The sequence below is a fragment of the Mus pahari genome, chromosome 7, assembly GCF_900095145.1.
Source record: "Mus pahari chromosome 7, PAHARI_EIJ_v1.1, whole genome shotgun sequence".
Classification (NCBI taxonomy): domain Eukaryota; kingdom Metazoa; phylum Chordata; class Mammalia; order Rodentia; family Muridae; genus Mus; species Mus pahari.
The window spans coordinates 12,988,159-13,011,101 of record NC_034596.1 but is presented as its reverse complement, the minus strand read 5'-3'; positions in this window follow the sequence as shown (position 1 = coordinate 13,011,101).

Below are 22,943 nucleotides of genomic sequence, written 5' to 3'. Positions count from 1 at the left end.
TTGCTGATTCTTAAAATTTTTCATGATTATCATTAGGCAAATCACCAAGTTGTTTTTAAAGACTGTCAGCTGGTAGAAAATGGATTAGAATTTTGTGGATACCTAGGCAATGTCAAAAATGGTATCAAACATATTTTTAAAAACATAGCACCTTCAAAAATTTAAAATCCACACTGAGAGAATGCATTTGTAAGACTGAATTCTCAAATAAGAGATATTGTTTATGAGCTGTGGAGAGTCAGGAATGTTCACTGCCTTTATCAGCACTGTAGGGGATTATCTATATCACTCATGTTTTTCTGATATATTTCATGTTAAAACCTTTTAGATAGCAAAGTATCCTATAGATAATGAAGCTACAAGAGGCATCAGAAATTCAAAGCAGATGGATGCCTGGTATAAAGTACAAGAGATATAGAAACCTTAGATACAAGTAATCACCACATATATTTTCTTCCTAAGAAGTCATAGATAAAAAAGAAATCAAGTGTGCAAATGAACTATTATATATCCTGTTCAGGAGAATGGGAAGGAATAGTTGGCTTTAGATGCATTTTCCGTCTTGGAACAAATAGCTGTAATGTTAATGTCATCTATTTAAACACAAATCCTTATAAACCTAAATTTTAAAGCCCCTACACATCTGCCTTTCTATATTCTTGACTCAGTGGTCCCTTACAGGTGTGGCAGGTAACATTTTCAGAATCATTGGTTTGTCAAAAATATACTGTCATTCTCTTATAAAGTAGGAGGCAGTGCATTTTCAGAAGCAGACCAGCTTACTTCTTCCAAGGGAGTCTCTATTTGTTTTCTCTGTCTATGAGAACAGAAGCAAGTTTGTGTTTAGAGAATTCTGTTCCAGAATTCACTGGAAACAGAGGGTGCTTTGCATTAATATGCTCTCCCTTCCATGAGGCAGTTAGATCATTTACCTTGAAACTGATGCACTTTAATTTCACAGGTCCTATATTTCATAGACATGTCCTTAACTTATCATTATTACAAAATACAAATATAAAATATTCTTTTTTTCTGAATATCTAAAGTTGCCCAATCTTTAAACCTTTAGATGTTTCCTAAACCATTAGATTCCCAATGAATTCCCAATTCCCAAGTGAATGTCTTATTTCATATTTGACCTAGGTTCCTTGTTCCCACCATATAAAATACCAGTGACTCTCCCCAACTTTCCCCATAAGACATACACACACCACTTTCTCAAAGCCATCATTGCTCTGTATCATTACTTGACCATACTTCATGAGGCATTCAAACAAATTTCCCAACTGTCTCGAATGCTATTATTCCCAAAGAAATTCACAAAAACATTACTCACCATATACCATCTCCATTGAATGTCACTTTTGCAAAGCCCTCTCAAGGCCTCTGTGTGTGTGTGTGTGGGGGGGGGTCTTTAATGCCTGATGTGCTTGTTGTTCTAAAACCCAGAGCAGTTGTATTTGTTCTCAAATCTCTCAAACTTCACGTGGCATTATAATTATCTATTGTGTGCCTCAACTCCCCTCCCACACACACTCCAGGAACAAGGTGCACATCTTGATTGCTTCTTTATTCTTCAAGTTCCATGTAATTCTATGCACAGCTTGGTATTCAGTAAGTAGCTGCTTTTAACTCTGATATCAGAACCCCCAAGGAATTTCCCAGAATTCTGTCCTGCCCTAAAGTCAATGAGACTAAAGGCAATAGAAAATTTACTCAGTGCTTCTTGCTTTATCCACGGCCAAATTTTCATTCCCTCTGGAAAACAACAACAACAACAAAAAAAACATTATCAACCTCCTCACTTTTTCTGTCGACAGCAGTTGCGAAAGTCAGTTTCATAATCATTTTTCAGCATTATCTCTGCTTTCAGAAGCTTAGGACCGATTCCAATTTGACTTTTAAAAAGTTGATACTTAGAGTAAAAGTATTTCTACAGCATAAAGTCCAGTTGACATTAGCATCGATTATTAGTGATCTAAGAGAATCTCCACAACTTTTCTGGTCATTCAAGGATCACTGTCTGTGATATATTCATTATACAAAGGACAGACAGGAAAAAAAAAAAAAAAACAACTCTGCTAGGGCAATTGGAGCAGGGAAGAAGAGAGAGGTGATGCTGACCTCAGGATTCCTGATTGGTTGATTGATCTATGTGTTTAGCTAACATCTGGCAAATGGAGTACCGAGTGCCACACATTATTCTAAAAGTAGAAGAAGTGGCAATTAATTAGACACGGCCCTTGACCACCCAGAGAACCCCAAATTGAGAGAACCTTTTGCATAGAAATGGTTGTAATACCTCTTAATAAGTGATATATGTGTCAGAGAGGCTGAGGTCAGCTGCCAATTTGAACTAAGGGGACATTTCTGTTGCATTTTTAAAACTAAGTAAAATTCAAGATGTAAATAAGATAGATATTATAAGGGGTTTTGAATTCACCCTGAAAGTTGATTATACTGTAAAGGATCTGAAAAAAAAAAAAAAAAACAGGAATATTAACTTTCAAAAAGAATCACGTTATGGCTCTAGAGCCAGATCAATAGAGAACAAACCACTTCATGACTTGGTTTTATTATCAAAAGTGTCCCTTATTTCCACTGAGGTTCCTCACCTGTTAATTGTGGGGTCATTACAGTACTTGACAAGCAAGACTAACAGATTTCTAAAGGCCATTATGGTGCCATATACACAGGAAATATTCAAGGGATATAGGTCATTCATGATTTTCTCTATCATTTGCCTTTTATTTTACTATGCACTACTTGGATATGAATTGTTCTAGACAAGGGTGTTGGAACAATATATGATGTATTTATAGGAAAAACTGGGATTGGAGAGCAAAGGCAAGGAGGATGTCAGTTATTAAGTGGACAGAATAGGAATATCCACACATTAATGTTCTCTCTAAACACTTGATAGTTCAATGACATGAGGAGAAAACTGGTGTTCCCTGTTTTCAAGGATCCAGATAATGTAGGATCTCTGTAGCCTGGGACTGTGTCAACAGAGGTCACTCAAATTGTCCAAGGCTGGTCCTTAGGTGTGACCAACACACTAACCATCCTGAGAGAGGGTAATTACTTACATTTTTATGGACAGTTAATTGCTAAAGCATCAGCTTGCTTGAAAGGCAGAGACATCTTTTTGGATGTAAGCTCAGTGATGAGGGAATGGCTTGACTAAGTGGAATTTAGGTTAATGAAAAGCAGACCCTTCTGTCGTTATGATCATCATCTGCCTGCATTAAGACTAAATTGTGTATATTGCTGACTGTCCTACATTTTCACATCAAAAAGAGAGCAGAGAGATGACATTTGCAGTAATTTGGCTACAGGCTATAGCAACCTAATTAGAAATGTTCAGTTCTCCAAGTTCACAAAATTATATTGTAGCAATTGCTCTTAAAACTTCGTCCCCAAAATGCAATGAGCATAGCTGAAAACTGGTAGGTAACACGTGGGCAAAGAATAAGTTCTATATCAAAGCCAGAATGTAGAAAGCTTTAGGTCCCCAAGGTAGTGAGCATGTGATCAGAGACAATGTCCTGTCAAGATCTACTTGTTTTCTGGCCATATGGGCTCCTGTGACTTCATCTGGAGACCAGTCCACATTCAGGATTCTCTTTCTTTTCTACCCAACTCTGCTCTGATTTCCTCTATGCTCTTCTTGAGTTTAGTGTACAGAAAATAATCCAGAATGCTTAATTAAGAATCTAAGCATCTTTAGGTAAGTTTCATTCATTTGTTCTCCATGTAGCTCTGAATGTACACATGACACCAAGTTCAATCTTCCCAACACAGGATATTATTTTAAGATTCATTCAAGAACGACTGCTATAAATGTTTTCAGTACAGCCACTACAGTATCCAGAATTGTATTTATCATGGGATAAATCCCATGTCACAGTGGGTTTATTTCATTTCTGTGTTAATATGTTAATGGTTCTCTGATTATGCACTACAACAAATTTATAGAATTTCTAAAATATGTTAATATCTAACCCTAATATCAGACAAATCATATTAGAATTTTGCATGAGGTCTGAGCATCATATGTTTTTAAACATCCCATATGATAAAATGTGAATCAAGTTTTGAGGCACATAGTCTCTCCAGACTGTCTGGCTTCAGTATGCAACAAGGACTCTAAAGAATTTGTGCACCAGTCCCTGAGTGTGTTGAAACAGCACGCTTTGAAATGTTTAATGTAAAAATTCAGATTTGGAATGTTGAGAACACAGAATCTACTGTGCTGTGAAATTGCTTCTGATGTAGGAGCCACATGTTAATAATGTCTTATAATTTTAACTCCTCAAGAGGGATTTAAAGAGCATGGACAGTCATTTAGGCTCCACATCTTTATACACCCTAATCACTCAATCAAGATACAGTTACTGCATCTTCATATGTAGAGACATTATGATGTCTCTTCACCATAACTGACCATTGCCCTCATGTCCTTCTGGTACTTAGTGTTGCATTATTTAGTAGAATCTGTGGAGATTATATATATATATATATATATATATATATATATATATATATATAATCTCCACAGATTTTCTCTATATAAACTCTTATGAACTTTTATTTATATTTATATAATATCCATATATGTGTATATATGCAGTTTGTTTTTTTTTTCAGTATCTTCAAAAATCAATCTCTAAATCCCGGTTCTAGGTTGAATTCATGGTATAGATCAGGTGAATTTTCATATACAGACAGATGATCAAATGACTCAACCTTGAATCAAGATTAACACGGTCTCATCTTTTGGTTCAACTAAGATATCTTCCTGAAATTTAAATCTCTAATCAACATTGTAATCATAATACTTCTGAGTGAGAGGTGAAGAGTTAAGAATCAAGGTCATCCTCAGTTACATAAGGAGTTCAAGGCCAGTCTGGAACTGGATGGACCTATATCCATGCAAGTATTCGCAGCACTAGTTTGACTCATTGAGTTTTTAAAAGATGATGAAGAAACAATGAAAAAGAGATGAGACTGGGACATGGATCTGCTCAGCGTTCTAGGTAGGAGAAAGGAGATTTAGATATGATCTTGGTACTTTGTATATATGAATGAAATTACCAAAGAATCAAAATCTTAAAACAACAAGAAAATTTAATGAATAAGTTTACTTACATACTAGTGTTGCTGCAACAATAAGTTATGTAAAACCCAGCAGTTTAAGACAATTAAAGCTTTGTCTTTCAGATCATGATCCATGGGCTAATGAACAGTATGCTTCAGTACCAACTCTGCATTCCATGAGGAACAAAAATAATTAGTGACAGAAAAGAAGATATATTCAGAGGAATTTTGCTCCAACCTAGCATTGTATTGTCTGTGCTGAGCCTTCATTAGTCAAAGCAAGTTATATGTCCAAGGCCGATAATGAGGCTATGACTCTCCACCCACAGAGAGCTCCCACAAATCACACAGCACTAGACAGGAATGGATAATGATTCCACAGGTAAATGGAGAGCAACATGCTGGCTTATACTATGAAACACGCCTTCTTCTAAGCTCTTGACACTATGAAGTCCTTGCTTAGGAAATTACCCTCATCCTTCATGTCAGTGCCTGTGGTGCTAATCACGTCCCATGTCTAAACCTTTTAAATTCTGCCTTTTGTTCTGTACTCAACCAGCTACAACTTTATGTGTGTGTATAGCGGTATCACTCTCTGGTTCCTCTGTCCTGTCAGTGTTTCTCCTCAGTATAATATTGTCCTGTCCATCATCAGTCACGCTTCAATCCAGGTGTGATTGCCTTTAAGCAGACTTCATTCTACTTCTTCGGTTTGGGAAGTCCACCAGGGATGCCTCCAAAGGACTAGCCATTTGAACTGGAGAAACCAAGATGAGGTTTCCTTTCACTTTGGTCTCTGTCACACCCTATGGCTTGCTGGCCAGGATATAGCTATGCTTTGCTGAAAGGATATTCTTGTCTTACCTGTCCACCCATACCTAGAACATGCGGAGGGTAGCTTGCTCTGCCTGGTAACTGCTAATGACAGGTGGTGGGAATTTTAGTATACAGTCAGTGATTCTGTGAATCATCCTGTCCTACACAGAGTTTGTACCTGAGAAGGACAAGGACAAGCATTTCAAGAAAAACAAGGAACATGCCTGGACTTAGAAGTCAGTGAGACTGAGGCAAGCCCATCCTACAGCCCGTATGTCTTGCCAAATATGTCCCCATGATGAAGAATATCTGTTACTAGATCCTGATTGTTCATATCCACCCTAGGCAAAAAGCCCCAGCTGTGAATTGCTGTCTCTTATCTCTGTTAGTATAGATGATATACTATAATCTGACCTCTTGGTTCACAAAGTCTAAGTATTTACTATCTATCTGTAGAGGAAAATGTTTACCAATTACTGTTCTCAAATCCAGCATCCCCTTTTTAAAAAATGAACTTTAAAACGGTCCCCAAGTCCCACTGAGTTCCAACCCTCCACCTGGTATAATCATTATGGAACAAATATGGAACGGATTCCATCCAGGCCTGCTGCTTTCTTTTCCACTTTCAATGCATCCCAGGAGAAGAGTTCCAAGCCTGTAGAGTCTGCATCTTTGTTTCTCAAAGCACTGATTGAGACACAGTCTTAGAAAATGATGGTGAGAAACACAGAGGTTTTATTTGTAGTTATTAGCATTTGCCACAAGTACTTTTCTCTGGATTTGGTTGGAACCAAGAGTGGAACAACCCAGAAAAGTGAATCATGACTATTACCTGTCCCAAGGTGCTCCTGCCTTTTGTCTTTCAGTAGTTTTGCATTCATCAGAGGTGCAGATTTACAGTGTGTGCTCAGTCTTCTTGCTTCCCTTTCTTCTGAAGGAGTGTACCAGTGGAAGACCCCTGGGCTTAGTTTAAGGCATACACTTCCTAGGTGGTGTATGTATACGTGAAAGCATGGAGCAGAGTGGCTAAAGACTAGATTCAATGCTGTTTCATTATACAATATTGGTTCACCTTCTTAATTCCCTGATTTTCATTCTCATTACAGAATATATCTCATGGAACTCTAAAAGCATGAGCTTTGCCTAGTCTTTCTGTGTAAGGTCAAGCTTTCTCAGTCAACTCAGAAGTCAGAAGGTCAGAAAAGAAGGTTACAGACATAACAAGAGTATAAGAAGTTTAGCCATAGGAAACGTGCCACTATCACAGACATAAGTATATTTTGTTCTGTATTAGGACCCAGGGACCATACTATCTGGACTGGAATTGAAGAAGCAGAGTTGGTAGAATTAACTAAATTTCATGATGAAGGTCATCAAGTATAAACTTCAGGATCCAAAGATCACCCCACTTGTAGAAATAAAACCCAGAGACCTGAGAACAGAAAGGCTAAGCCAAGGCCTGACATGACTCCGTAACTAACATGTCTGATAGTTATCCTGACAATGGTTATCTTCAATACTAAGGAATCCCAAGATAGAAAGAAAGAACTAACCTTCAGCAAGTTGTCTTCTGCCCTCCACATATATGCTGTTTCCAGCTGCACACATCTACATATACTGAATGTATGAATGAATGAATGAATGAATGAATGAAAAAAGGTTATCATATATTGTTGTCTAATTGATAGAAACAAAAGCTACTGATGAGTTTTGCATAATGCTAAGAGTCTTCAATATATGGGCTACAATACCTCATCACAATTAAGTTATTAATTATAGATAGATACATAACAATATGAAAATTTTAGAGCTTAACTATAAATGTAGTAGAGGTAAATAAATTATGTTTAATAGCTAAGCCATAGAACAAATAATTGTAACAATTCATTGAGTTAGTATAAAGCAAGGATCAACATCCATGTGTCTTTGTACTTCAGGGATATGCATCCAAGTATGCATGTGGGTATCTATCTGTTTAACCATCATTGCCAAATTCTTATCGGCTAAGAATAATGGCAAGTGGCCAGAAACACAGGACTTGCATTTGTTTTCCACTTGTCACAACTCTTGTTCTGCAACATTTTAGGTAAGTTTTGTAGCCTAACTGACCCTTTGTTACAAACAACTGTTTCTTGATTTACCCACTTTGCTAAGTTGTTTTAAGGATTAGAACCAGGTCTTCTGTGGAATCCCAGAATTAGGAACAGGTCTTCTTGTGGAGTCCCTAGACTCTGAGCACCATCTAATATTTGAGTATGAGTCCCTGCAACTGTTTCAATTGGCTGCTTGGTAGAAGCTCTCGGAGGACAGTTTTGCTAGGCTCTTGTCTTCAAGTATAACAGAGTATCATTAATAGTGTCAAAGATGTGTTCTTGCCCTTGGGATATGTTCTAGATTGTGCCAGTCATTCGTTGACCATTCCCTCAGGTTTTATAACATCTTTAGCCCTGCATTTCTTATAGGCAGAACAAATTTTGAGTCAAAGATTTTGTGGGTGAGTTGGTGTCATAATCTCTCCCCTGGTAGTCCTGCCTGGCTACAAGAGGTGGCCAGTTAAGACTGCATATAACCCACTGCTAGGAGTCTCAGCTAAAATCATGCTCATAGATTTCCAGGAGACTTTAGCATCCCATGTCTCTGCTATGTCCTAGACATGCTGTTTCCCTTCCTATACCAGCTGACAATTTTCACTCACTCTCCTGGCACTTTCCCCATGGCTCTCCCTATACCTGCTCACTCACCCACTTTGCTCTCTCCATTCCCTTTCCCATCCACTTCCTCCCTCGAACTACCTCTGATGAATCTTCTATTTAACCTTCTGAGTGAGATTCAAGCATCTTCCTCTGTTCCATCCTTGTTACTTAGCTTCTCTGCATCTGTAGAGTGTAGTGTGGGTATCCTATACTTTATGGCTAATATCCACTTATAAGTGAGTACATACCATTCATGTCTTTTGGGTCTAGGTTACTTCACCCAGAATATTTTCTATCTACATGCATTTGATAATGATGTCTTTGTTTTTAATAGCTGAGTAGTATTCCATTTTGTAAATGAACCACATTCTCTTTATCCATTCTTCAGTTGAGGGGCATCTGGATTTTTTTCTGGTGTTTGGATATTACTAATAAACCTACTACGAACATAGTTGAGTAAGTGTTCTTCTGAGATAGTGGAGAGTGTTTTGGGTATATTCCAAGGAGTTGTATAGCTTTTCGAGTAAGAATTATTCCCAATTTTTTGAGAAATTTCCAAATTGTTTTTCAGAATGGTTTTACAAGTTTGCATTCCCACCAGCAATGCAGGAATGTTTCTTTTGCTCAACATCCTCATCAGGATGTGCTGTAGCTTGTGATTTTGACCTTAGCCATTCTGAGGGGTGTAAAATGGAGTCTCAGAGTCATTTTCATTTGCATTCCCCTAATGACTAAGGATGTTGTACATTTCTTTATGTGCTTCTTGACCATTCAGGATTCCTTTGTTGAAAGTTCTATCTTGGACAATTGGAGGCTCCCAGAAACTGAACCACCAATCAAATAGCATATGTGGGCTGGACCTAGGCCACCTGAAGATATATATATATATATATATTTATATATTTATTCAGATTTGTAGCTTGAATTTTATGCTGGCCCCCTAAAAAACTTGAGCAGGAACTGTCCCTGACTCTGTTGCCTGCCTCTGAATTCTGATCCCCTAACTAGACTGCTTTTTTGGCCTCAGTGGGAAAAAATGTGCCTATGCTGGCAGTGACTTGATATGCTAGGGTAGGTTGGTACCCAAGGGGGAACTACTCCTTCTCAAAAAAGAAGGGGAGGGTAGAATGAGGGAGGGGTGTGTAAGGGAGGACTGTGATCTGGGTGCAAAGTGAATAAATAAATTAGTTAATAGAAAAATATTAGAAGCATGGAGATCAAAGGTTACTCAAATGTGAAGTCTCCAGTGCCCCAGGGCTCATTCTCCAAGGCATAGGCACATGTGCTCTCTTTTTGCTGACATTGAAGGCATGCTACTGGGGAGAAGGCAGCCTTTGTAGTGTAGAAGCAGAAGAAGCCCAGTACTGGGGTGGAATCCGATTTGGTTCTGAGTGCTGAGAGTACGGAGGAGCTGGAAGAGAGAAGGCCTTCTCCAGGAGATTTGGGCATGGCTCTTTACCAGGAAGGCCTTCTCCCACAGCAATCTTTGATGAAGGAGCTGGTCTTTCATTGCCCAAACTGCTTTATTGCTCTGGCAGATTGGAATGCATACATCTTACTCAGGGTGAACAAGAGATTAAAATACCTTTTGCAGGACGGGATGCCCAGGAAGAGAAGCTCACTGGCTAAACACTCTCAGGGCCTATCTAAGTAACATGTTAACATGGAGACCTCTAGGTTTTTATGCTATGTAACCATGGGTTGTTATGGTCCTCTCAATGAGGTGTCATGGTTATATGTTCCAGGACAGGTAGAGCCTAGCCAGTAGCTGGTTGGAAGCCTGCCATCATTTGAGAAATTATGAGATGTCCCAGGGTTTTCAAATCTACTTCAATCTTACCAGTTCTTTTTTTCTGTTGCGTGGTCCACTTGCCCCAACTCACATGCACACCCAGAGTCTTTTTAAGAGAAGACTTACTTTTCTTATCAACAATTTCAGAATGGGGTTGGATTTATATTTTTATGTGTTAATGGTGCTTTTGTGTCCCCAGCTTGGTGGATGAAAAAAAAACCACACTGCCTGAGCTCAAAGAGAAAATTCAACTCAATAAGTATTCCTAAGCATCTGTTCCAGATTTTGGATATGTTATGTCTTGGACTTTCAAAGTTAAAGACGCAAATGTCTTACTTTCCAGTTATAACATTTTTCAATGGAGAACGTGCATGGCTTAGGAATATGAAAACTTACCATGCAAAGTCCTATACTGAGTGGCTCTGCCACAGGCTGGCTTCATTATATAAGGTGACTTTTCATTCATAACCCCAGTTTTCTCAAGGAATTGATGAAATGTAGATAATGTTACTTCTTACCTTAATCATACTTGGGTTTAATGATAATGTGTGTATGTGTGTGTACATGTGTGTGTGTATATAATGAAAATATATATTTATCTTATATGGCAATTTGACAGCTCTCTCATTATAGAAATGGGAGAAATTAATTATTATTTTCATTATTACTATAAGTTGTGACAAGTAAACTTTGTTTTATATTGTTATTCAGAACAATTATGTTTCAAAGAAATATATAAACAATTATGAAATTTTTACTTCTCATCAACAGAGTTATTTTAAGATTAACCAAAATTTATACACCATGTTCCAGTAAGGTTAAGAAAATTAACTCCTATCAGGGGAAGTAGCTTATGATTTCCAACAGCTTTCAAAACATTTCCACAATTGCAAATAGGAAAACTCAACCATTTTTCTGGGGATTCAACTACTCAGAGGATGGGATAAAATTCAACTATATCTACGATGGCATGCGAAGTACATGCACTAAATACTTTTTAAATTGCTACCCAAAGAATTGGGATATTGGGATTATAGCAGTATGGATGGACTTGCCCAGGGCTCTTCCAGAGTGTCTGTCTCTAGCTCTTCACAAAAGTTAAAACATTTCTCTTTTGAACAATATACATTTCTTACTTATACTCCATCCCTCAAATTCACATGCTTATGGAAACTATTTTCATTGCAAAATAGAATATCTGTCATGATCCCCTAATTTCCCTACCAAGTAGGAAAGACAGTGAGACAAATATTATATTTTTAAGACTCATAACTATGCTTCTTTCCAGTAAGTCTTGTCTGACTGTTTAACTTCTATCATCCTAAGCATTGTCAAATTCAAAGGTTGACTCCACAGTTTTTCAGGGGCCATGGCATATTAGAGTTCATATTGGAATTGATGGAGGAAGCCCACTAAGTAGTACTCAGAGCTAGTTTGATATCCAAAACTTAGTATTCTTCATCTTTTTTTCCAAGTTATTTTATACTAAAGTAAGGAGAGGAAACATGAATATGTAGATATATTCAAAAGTTTTCTTTTGTCACGAGAATTCATATAAAAGTCTAATTTTTGAAAAAAAAACTATTTACTTTTTCAACTTTGAAAGTTGTGAGGTCACTGTCAATATGCGTGGTTTCTTTACATCTGTGTCTTTCTGTGTCCAGAAGGGGTTAGTCATGTCACTAATCACTAATTATATAAAGAAACAAGAATGTAAATAGAGTTTTAATTCTAAAAAGTTTTTCAAGAAAGCCAGAAGCACATAAAGTGTTTTCTTCAGCCACTGAGTGAGGAGATTCACTTACTACCTACCTCAGTAGACATATAAGGGCTTAATCAGTTGTAGATGAAGCACAAGACAGGAATACCAGAGCAAATGAGGTGAATCTGTAGGAAGAAAACCACAGAAATGATAATTTAAAGCATCAATTTGACAGTCATACAGCCCTGGGTAAATCATATAATCTTCCTGAGTTTTCTCTTTTGTAAATATAAAAAGCTGCTGTGCCACAAATTATCTAAGTTAATAAAATATAAATAAATTTCACAATTTAGATGGTACCACTTGATCATGGCAACAATAATTTCTAGTGTAATGTTAAGCATGATGTCACACATCTATACTTCCATGACTTGCATGGTTGAGGTAGGAGGATAATGAGTTTTAGACTAACCTGTATGTCACAAAGATATCTTGTTTTAACATGCAACAAAACAAATGTTATGGATTTAAATTGATGTCCTTTTTCTCTTTTGAACCTGTAACAGTGCCTGTTCTGATCTCTTTGGCACATGGAGATCATCCCAGCTTAAAAGAAACCATCCTTTCCTAAACCAATGAATTATCTTGCTCACCTCATTGTTTGGGGTGAATTATGAAAGAAAGTACTTTGTGAAAGTTAAAATATCTCATCACTATAAGAAATGATTATTAATACAGAACACAATGTACTATTATAAGGCTGTTTCTTTTCTGTCTTTTTCCTCTTCCCAGTCATAAAGGAACCGAGCCCTCAGATTTTACATCCATAAAAATATATTTGAAAAATGAGACTAAGAGCCCTTCTATATCTAACATTAGATCAATCTAAGTGGGTTGGATGGTTCATTTGGATATTTTGAGGCAATAAAGCACTTGCCTAATCAAAGAGCTTTTTAACAGAGAATGGATTGAGCCATTTGTGTGAGTCATTTCACAGTGGGGGCACACCTTCTAATTTTATTTTCTACCACTATTAGTCAATCAGAGAAGGAAGAGAAGTATCAGGAGCTAGAACTTTGTAAAAATTCTTAACTATTCATCCTAGGAAAAACTGCCCATGGTGGAATTAAGGCCTGTCTCTGACTCCTTTGCCTGCTTATGGGACCCTTTTCCTCCTAGTGGGTTGCCTCATCCAGCTTTAATATGAGGGGCTATGTGTAGTCTTATTAGAACTTTATATGTCATGTTTAGTTGATATCCCTAGTAGGCCTGCCCTTTTCTAAAGGAAGTGGAGGAAGATTGGATCTGGGAAGGGGGACGTTGGAAGAAGGGCTGTGAGGAGAGGAAGGAAACTATGGTTCTGATGTAATATATAAGAGAGGAGTGAGTAAAAATTAAAAGTAGAAACAAAAATCTATGATATTGCTCATTTCAATGTTCAAGTTTATTAGATGTATATGTTCAAAGTATCCACTAACTTGAGAGTGTTTAAGAGGAAAATACAGCTGAGTAATTTGCCAGAAAAGTATGTAAATGGGATATTATGACTACTGCCTTGAAGAGATGATAATGAGACCTCGTTTCAGTAGAACTGCTTTATTCCTTTCTTAGGGCAACTTTAAAGTTGGCATATGTCCCCCACCGACTACACTGAGCGATACTCAATTCAATCTGAAAGGTAACAAATTACCTAGAGCTTAGAGAGGTGATATGACTCTTCAGAGGTCACACAGCAGCTCAGCATAGGGATGAAAGTAGGGAGTTGTTGACACTCTCTTCCTCAGGGTACTTTGCTACATCATGTCTCCACTAGAAACATGCATCTTTCCATGCTTTGCCTTCAATACAAACTATGAAATATGTGTCAAAAGCTTAACATCTCTGAATTTACTGAGCTTAGCCTTACATTCACTGTAAAGGTAAAGAGTTGCTGCACTGAGGTTTTGTGCATTCAGCATTTGTTTGTTCTCTACCACTGATCAACTATGAGGACTTATGCAGATTAGAATGTTTATCACATCAACTCTCATATATGCACACTTGAATTTCACATTACCAAGACATCTCCAAATCTCCTAAATTGCTGAATCATGACACCCTACTGAAGTCATTCTTCTATTATAACTATGTGAACACAAGTTATCTGGGATCTTAAGAATCCTTGTAGATCCAATTCAACATTATGCTCAATCATAAATACTTAAATTCTTCAGGATCTAGCCTCAGTGAAACAACATCTGTGCCTACTTTACATAGAATTTTCTTCTATGAGACCTAGGAAGAGGTCTCATACTTCCAAGTATGAGAAGTACTCATTACTTCCAAGTGCATCAAACTTCTCACAACTAAGATCGTGGATGAGCATGTAGGCAGATGGATGGATGCATGAATAGATCGACAGTCAAATAGATTACTAAGGTTGTTTACTATTGTTGTTTGCCCCTGGTTTCAATGGGAGTGTTATAAATTGGATATTTGATGCCTACCAGTTATGCTTTGTGTTTACAACATTAACTCATTTTCTTTCTGGTTCTTCTTGGTCAAAGAAACATGCACTTGCTTATAATTGTTCATAAATGACTATATTCTTTCCAGTTTTAAACATTTTGGCCAAATTGACATTTCAGAAAGTGTGTGTGGTTATGTTGAGAGCTAGTATATTATGCCGATTTTAGTAGTGAAAGCATTAAAATTTTCTCTAGAGCCTCCTATATTATCATTAATAAGCTTTAATAATTTATATGCAAAAGTATTGCAATGGTTCTCAGGAGATAAGCAAACTGTCTTCTGATACTCATTGTGAAATTCTAAGTACTTCACTGACATATATTCATTACATAAATAAAAACAATCATTAGAAAAATGTGATATTTGGGTTTATTGCATTTTAATTAGACTATATAGCTATGGGTAAAACCTATGTTCTTTGCTGCACTTTTGTGTTGAAGTAATCTTTAATACATGATGAATCAAGTGTATGTTTCAGAGAACTTTTGAAATTCACCCTGGTAACCCTTGAAAGCTTGAAAAACAATGTTGCTGATAGTCTCCTTTTGGAATCTCTGCTTCTAACCATGTGGGTTACTGAGTGATATACAGACTACTGTGAAGGCAGAAAATGACCCCTTGTCCCGGGAATTTCAGTGAAAATTGAGTGACTGGACCTTCACAGAATACATCCAAACAGGAGTTGAATGTCCTGAGCTCCTACTCTGTGAGTTTACACTCACAGATCTCCAGGAATACCTGTGTCTTCTTCACAATTCAGTGCCCATACCTATCAGCTAACAAACTGAATTATATTGACTTAGATTCTTTTGTATCTCACTAATGTAGTTTCTAAATCAACATTCCAAGAGTTGTACAACTCATTTATCCACAAGGTTATTATATCTTATGCTTTCAAGAGTTTAACACCTGTATTAGTTCTGTACAAGTAGCTTATGTCATGAATTTTTTCATTTCTCCTATGAACAATTCAGTAGAATTTTATTGAGGATATTTTGTGCAAAGTATGAAAAGTCTAGCTCAATTAAGGAATGATGAGTCATATATGCCCTCTTCTAAGGTCTCATAGTCATGTATAGAATCTTTAAATGTGATGCATTCCAAAAGTGGGCACAATCATGCGATCCATATGGGAGAGTAAGAAGAAAACTTCATGTGGAAAATTTGGATTCTAAAGTATAAGTACAGTGAGACAAAGGCAGACAAATAGGTGATTGGGCAGAGCCATTGGGCAGTAAAGTTCACGAGGGATGGTGAACTTATTAAAACTAAACAGAAAGGTGCATGATAGGGAGGGTGGGAAGGCTGGACAGGTACTGGAGTTTGATAATGCCCTTTGATTTGGGATTCAATGAAATGAGAACTTTATGTACCAGGATGACATACCATGCTCACCTTTTAAATGGATCACTTTGCTTGGCCAAGATGAGTAAAAGATGGAAGAGCAGAGAGATAAGAGAAAGGGAGACTGTGAGCAGATTCAGCAATTTTGGGTGAAATTAAAACCTATGTTTGAAATTCTATAGGAGAAATAATGTTGTGAAGTAATTTGAGAGATGTGAAAGACAAATGATGCCTAAGACACAAGGACACCAAGGAACGAATGTTATAGCTAAAGTCTGGATCAGAAACTCAGCCTCAAATCACCTTATAAATGAAAGCAAATATAATTGAACACATGCTAAGCTTGTAGACATCCAGAGTTGCACTCCAGTCTTTCCCCGTAGACATTCTATCAACATTTTAATGATTGGGGAAGGAAAGCAGCATGATAGAAAAATCCTTCAGCAAACAAAAATATCCCCAAGTCCCATTAGAGAGTGTGTAATGAAATGTTACAAATGGAGGATTACAAACAGAAGATATAAATGACCCCAAATCCAGGGGGAATCAACACTTCTTTCCAGATTATATTCAGCTTTAATAAAGAAAGTTAATAAGCTTGTGGATTCCTGCCAGTGTAGGATATGGCCACTACTGATCAATAAGCATTTATTTGTACAGAGAAAGAGGGGCTGGAAAGGAATGTCAGAGCTGCATGTTGATGCTAAAGCTAGTGAGTAATGGCACAGTATGGTAGGTAATGAAGATTTGATAGAGGAAACAGTGCAGATAGTCTGTCTTTGGCTCAGCATATCAAACTGTGTGCCTCTCCTCCAGATCCCATTAACACCTCTGATTCTAACAACTGGGCTTTGGGTTTTGTGTCATCTCAAAGGGAGTGAGAAAAAAAAAAAAAAAACAAGTGAGAGAGCTGTTTTTTCCTGTGTTTATGATTCTAAATAAAACTCAATGCTTTGGTTTTGGAAATGATAGTTTTGTCACAGGCAGCCTTAACAGAACAAAACTGTGACCTTACAGATAAGCACTTAGTTGAGTGGGCTGTCTCTGAGGGAGCAAGAGAGGTGGTGATTGTATCATCTGTAACAATGAACCTGAGGACAACAGATGAGTGTCATGAAGCAACATTTTTATGAGGATATCTGCATCTTGGCAAAAAGTGACTAACTCTCAGAATGCTCCTTATAAATCCAAGAAAAATTCTCCCGTGTTGCATTAGCTTTCTTTTACCACCTCCTTTTTTTCCCTTTCCTTTTTCTTTCTGTATTAAACATACACTTTCCTTATTTCCTTTAAAATAATTTGGTACAATTTATTTACAAATTATTTATACAAATGTGATGTAAATATAATAATGAAATGGTTGCAGAGTGAACAAAGGAAAATAAACTCACACTTAGGGAAGTGTTGGCATTGACATTGGTTACTTTTAATGTCAACTGAACAAAAACTAGAGTCCGCTAGGAAGAGATGACCTCCAATGAAGAATTATCTCTATCAGACTAGCCTGTGAATGTCTGTGGATTATTGTTCTTATTGGTAACTGAGCTAAATAGTTGGACCTGTGCTACATAAGAACAGCATTATATGTAGGTGGTAGCTTTTAAGCTTAAGATATGGATGTTTTCTCTAGAGTAATCATAGAGGTTACATAATTAGGATGGGAAAATGAGTCAGAGGTGGAAGGTATCTTCCAAGGAGGGTGAAACAGAATATCGTATTTTAAAGAAATAAAGGAGAAATTGGAATGGGAGCTTTGAGGTAAGGGGATGAGAGGGCAAGATAAAAGAAATATGGAGAGCAATAACTAACACTAGCGGCTGTTTGAAAAGAGGGAGAAGTGGAAATGGGCACAAACTTCTAGAAACTATTTGCGATTCATAGATTCTGGGAGAGGGAAAATCAGTTTGCTTCAGTAGTTTGAAATTGTGTATATCAACTGCACACCAATCCAAGGCAGACCCCAGGTTCAGGAGTGGTTGACTAACACAAGTTGGAGTCCTTGACTTTTTCTCTTGTTCTTTTATTTTCTTTGTCTTTTACTTGGGAGAGAAAACAAACATAAAGTTAAGTGGGTGGGAAGTTGGAAAGTGGGTAGCATAGAATCTGAAATATGATCAAAGTATATTGTATGAAATTTCAAAAATAATTAAAATATTAAAGTGAATAGTACATGAGCATGCATGAGTGTGCAAGACAGCAGGAAACATTATTGCATGATTCTGAGTAAGTTCCTACCTGGACCTCCCTCAGTGATGGACTGTGACCTGGAAGTGTAAAACGAAATAAACCTTTCCCTTCCAAGCTGCTTTCAGTCAGAATGTTTTATTATAGCAACAGAGAAGCAAACTTGAGCAGTGGGTAAAGCAGAAACCACAAGATGGGCGGTGTCCACTAGAGGGGGCCATCCACTTTGCTTTCAGTGTCTAGTGGCCAGTCCAGAAGGACTACAAAATATGCATTGCCAAATAAAAGAGAACATTATGAACCCAGTGGAAAAACCCAGTTTCACTGTGAAGAGAATAAGCTAGTTTCTTTTGACAATGCAATGAATTATGTTGGTTCTGACCTCTAAAAATGTTAAAAGTTGTAATGAAAATCAAGCTTTGTGAGATGCAGGATCCTATTTCAGAACTATCTCAATCTGATGGTTGGCTTCAAGCATCCGCATTTGTATTGGTCAGGATCTGGCAGAGCCCCTCAGGAGACAGCTGTATTAGGCTCCTGTTAGCAAACATTTCTTGGCATCTGCAATAGTGTCTGGGTTTGATGTCTGCATGTGGGAAGGATGCCCAGGTGGGACAGTCTCTGGATGGCCTTTCCTTCAGTCTTTGCTCCACTCTTTGTCCCTGTATTTCCTTTAGACAGGAGCAATGCTAGGTTAGCTGAAGGGACCTTACCTGACATCAATGGGAAGGGAGACCCTGGGTCCTGTAAAGGCTACATGCCTCAGTGTAGAGGAATGCTAGGAAGGTGAGGTAGAAGTGGGTACGTGGGAGAGCACCCTCATAGAAGCAGGGTAAAGGGGGATGGGATAGAGGGTTTGCAGAGGGGAAACTGGAAAAGAGGATAACATTTGAAATGTAAACAAGTAAAATATTCAATTTTTTAAAAAGGAGCCATCTCTATATCGTATCATCTATATACAAAGTAATGTTTTTTTTATGTAAAAGTACTTGTTGGTATCAGGATCCCTGAAACCTTTGACATCATATAGGCAGGATCTGCATACCTGTGGCCAAGGCAACAACCACCATATTCCCAGAATCCACTTGACTCAACTCCTACCTTTATCTGTGATCATGTCATCATCCATATATAAAGAAAGGATTCCCATCTCTTTCTCTCTTCCCCACTTCTCTTTCTGCCACCACTTTGCCATTCTCTCTCCTGATAAACCTCACTTGGAACTGTTTGGCCTGGTGGGGTCCTTCTGAAGTTGTGCGACAGCCAAGACCATAACAGTAATAATCAAAAAAAAAAAAAAAAAAGACAATCAGTTTGATACTCCCATAAGCGAGTTGGAAGAAGAATACATGGGGGATTCTGAAGAGATAAAAGGAAGATTAAAAGTGAAAACAGTGAATTTATGAAATTCTTAGGCAATGGTTGGATCTGGAGGATATCATCCTGAGTGAGGTAACCTAATCAAAAAAGAACTCACATGATATGTACTCACTGATAAGTGGATATTAGCCCAGAATCTTAGAATAACCAAGATACAATTTGCAAAACACATGAGAATCAAGAAGAAGGAAGACCAAATGTGGATACCTCATTCCTCCTTACAATAGGGAACAAAATGCCCATGGAAGGAGTTACAGAGACAAAGTTTTGAGCTGAGATGGAATGATGGACCATCCAGAGACTGCCGAACCCGGGGATCCATCTCATAATCAGCCACTAAACACAGACACTATTGCATATGCCAGCAAGATTTTTCTGACAGGACCCTGATAAAGCCGTCTCTTGTGAGGCCCCTGGCAAATACAGAAGTGGATGCTCATAGTCATCTATTGAATGGAACACGGGGCTCCCAATGGAGAAGCTAGAGAAAGTACCCAAGGAGCTGAAGGGATCTGCAACCCTATAGGAAGAACAACAATATGAACTAACCAGTGTCCCCAGAGCTCATGTCTCTAGCTGCATATGTAGCAGAAGATAGCCTAGTTGGCCATCATTGGGAAGATAGGCCCCTTGGTCTTGCAAACTTTATATGCTCCAGTAAAGGTGAATACCAGGGCCAAGAAGAAGGAGTGGGTGGGTTGGGGAACAGGGTAAGGGAGGACATAGGAGTCTTTTGGTATAGCATTTGAAATGTAAATGAAGAAAATATTTAATAAAAAATTGTTAAAAAGGAAGTGAAGTAATTCTACTTTAAGTGAAAATATATTTAAAAAATAAATTTAGACAACCCTCAAAAATTCTGAACTAAGCTTATCATGATATAATATAATCAATTGGTTGGGGAGTTTGCCATTGAGTAATCTTTATGTCTTCTCAAGATCAATATATGTTACTATTTTATGTACATTGTTTATATATTGTATATACACATTAATAAATACATGTATAAAGTGTCCATTGCAGAGCTAGTCTTTCTTCTCCAGTAAGCAATGGTTTTCTTCTTCTCCATTAACTGTAAAGATTATTTGGTAGACTAGGTAATCAAAAGTCATGATTTTTATTGTATTTTAGTATATTACAGTGCAATAATTTAAATTATCATTAAAACATAAGATATTTAAAATATGCACATATATAGTAGATATATTCATGAATGTGTGTATAAATGTATATGTCAATATTGTAACAGAGTTGATCTCATTTCTCTATAAAGTAACAAATTTTCTATATAGTAAACTCAGAAATTTGGGGGCTGGAGAAAGAACTCAGCAGTTAAGAGCATAAACTGCTCTTTCAGAGGTTCTAAGTTCAGTTCCCAGCACCCACATGATGGCTCACAACCATCTGTAATGGAATATGATGCTCTCTTCTTGTGTGTCTGAAGAGAGTGACTGGGTACTCACATGCATAAAATAAGCAAATCTAAAATAATCAGGAATTTGATATTATAGACATGTATTAAAAGTATAATAAAGAATGAAGTATAAAGTAAGGAGAGACCAGATTTAGAAAAATCCTCAATAAGGCTCTGAACCCAAGTTTTAATTCACTATTAACACTTTTGCATCCTTATGTAAGAAAGTTAATCTGATATTGTCTTCCCCATTCTGAATCATGTAATCTTGTAGATCATTCTGAGACTTAAATAAAATAACACAGATAAATTGTTTCTATTTTGTGGAATAATTTGAGGAGTATTGTCATTAACTCATTTTGGCAGTCTGATCAAGTTCTAAACTAAAGCCTTCTGGCCTTGGATTTTTGTTTTTGGATTTGGTTTTGGTTTTGGTTTGGTTTGGTTGGAAGATTTTAATTTCTGCTTCTATTTTGCTAATGGTTATAAGTCTGTTTAGATTGGTAGTTGGTATGGATTTTAAAAATTACTCATTTCTTTTAGATTTTATTTTTAATTTGGTAGAGTACATTTTTAAAAATATGCCCTTATGAGTCTCAGGATTGCCTTGATATTTGTAGTTATGTCAGGAATTTCTTTCTCTAACTTTGTGAGTTTGGACATTTTTTTTTTCTCCTGTTAGTTTATTTGGATAAGGGTTTGCCAATCTACTGATTTTTTCAAAGACCCAACTCTTTGTTTCATATATTATTTGTATTGCTTGTTGTTATTGTTATTGTTTCTATTTTATTGATTTCAGTCATGAGTTTGATTACTTCTTGTCATCTACTCCTTCAGGATATTATTTCTTCATGTTATAGAGGTTGTAAGTATGGTGTTAAAGTTCTAGTATGAAATCTCTCCTTTTTGCTTTTAAATGTAGCCCCTTAGTGCTATGAACTTGTCTCTTAGAACCATCCACCCTGTGTTCTAGACCCACCCTTAAGCATCCACCCTGTGTTCTAGACCCACTCTTAAGCATCCACCCTGTGTTGTAGACCCACCCTTAAGCATTGTTGTGTTGTATGTTCCTTTTAGAAAGTTTTTAAATTTTAGAAAGTTGTTAAAAATTCTTTCTTAATTTCTATATAGACCTATTTTATATTCAATAATATTCAGTTCAATTTCCATGAATTTGTTTTGGTCATTTTGTGGTTGTTGTTGTTGTTGTTATATCCAGCTTTAATTTGTGAGGGTTATAGCATGGTATCATTTCAATTTTCTCTTATTTGTGGAGATTTGCTTTGTGTCAGAGTAAGTTTTCAATTTTGTAGAAAGTTCCATCAGGTGCCAAGAAGTTATATTCTTCTTTGGGTGAAATGTTCTGTTAAGCATATGTTAAGTTCATTTGGTTTTAACATCAGTTAGGTCTAGAAGTTTTCTATTTTGTTTTTGTCTCAATGAGCTGTCTATAGGTGAGAGTGGAGTATTGAAGTCTCCCACTATCAATCTTTTGAAGGGCAATTGGTGATTTAAACTGTAGTACTGTTTATTTTATGAACTTGGGTACCTTTGTGTTTGGTACAGAGAGTAAGAATCACAACGTCATCTTGGTTGATTTCCTTTCATGAGTATGCAGTGTCTTTCCCTATTTCTTCTGTTTAGCTTTGGTTGGAAATCTATCTTGTGAAGTATTAAAGTAGCCACACCAACTTGCTTCTGAAGTCCATTTGCTTAGAATATCTTTCTTCATCCCTTTACCCTGACATGGTGCCTATCTTTGATGTTAAGGTCTTCAGAAGGATGGATCTTGTTTTCGAGTACATTTTATTAGTCTGTCTTTTCCTGAGGAATGAAGACAATTTATCTTGAGAGGTATCAAAGAGGACTGTTTGCTGACTACTGTGATTTTGTTTTTATGGTATACTTGTGTGTGCTTATACGAGTGTATGCACGTGAATGTTTCTGTATGTGTAGGGGCTGTGTTTGATCTTTTGTTGTGGTGATCTGGGATTATTTATATATTTACAT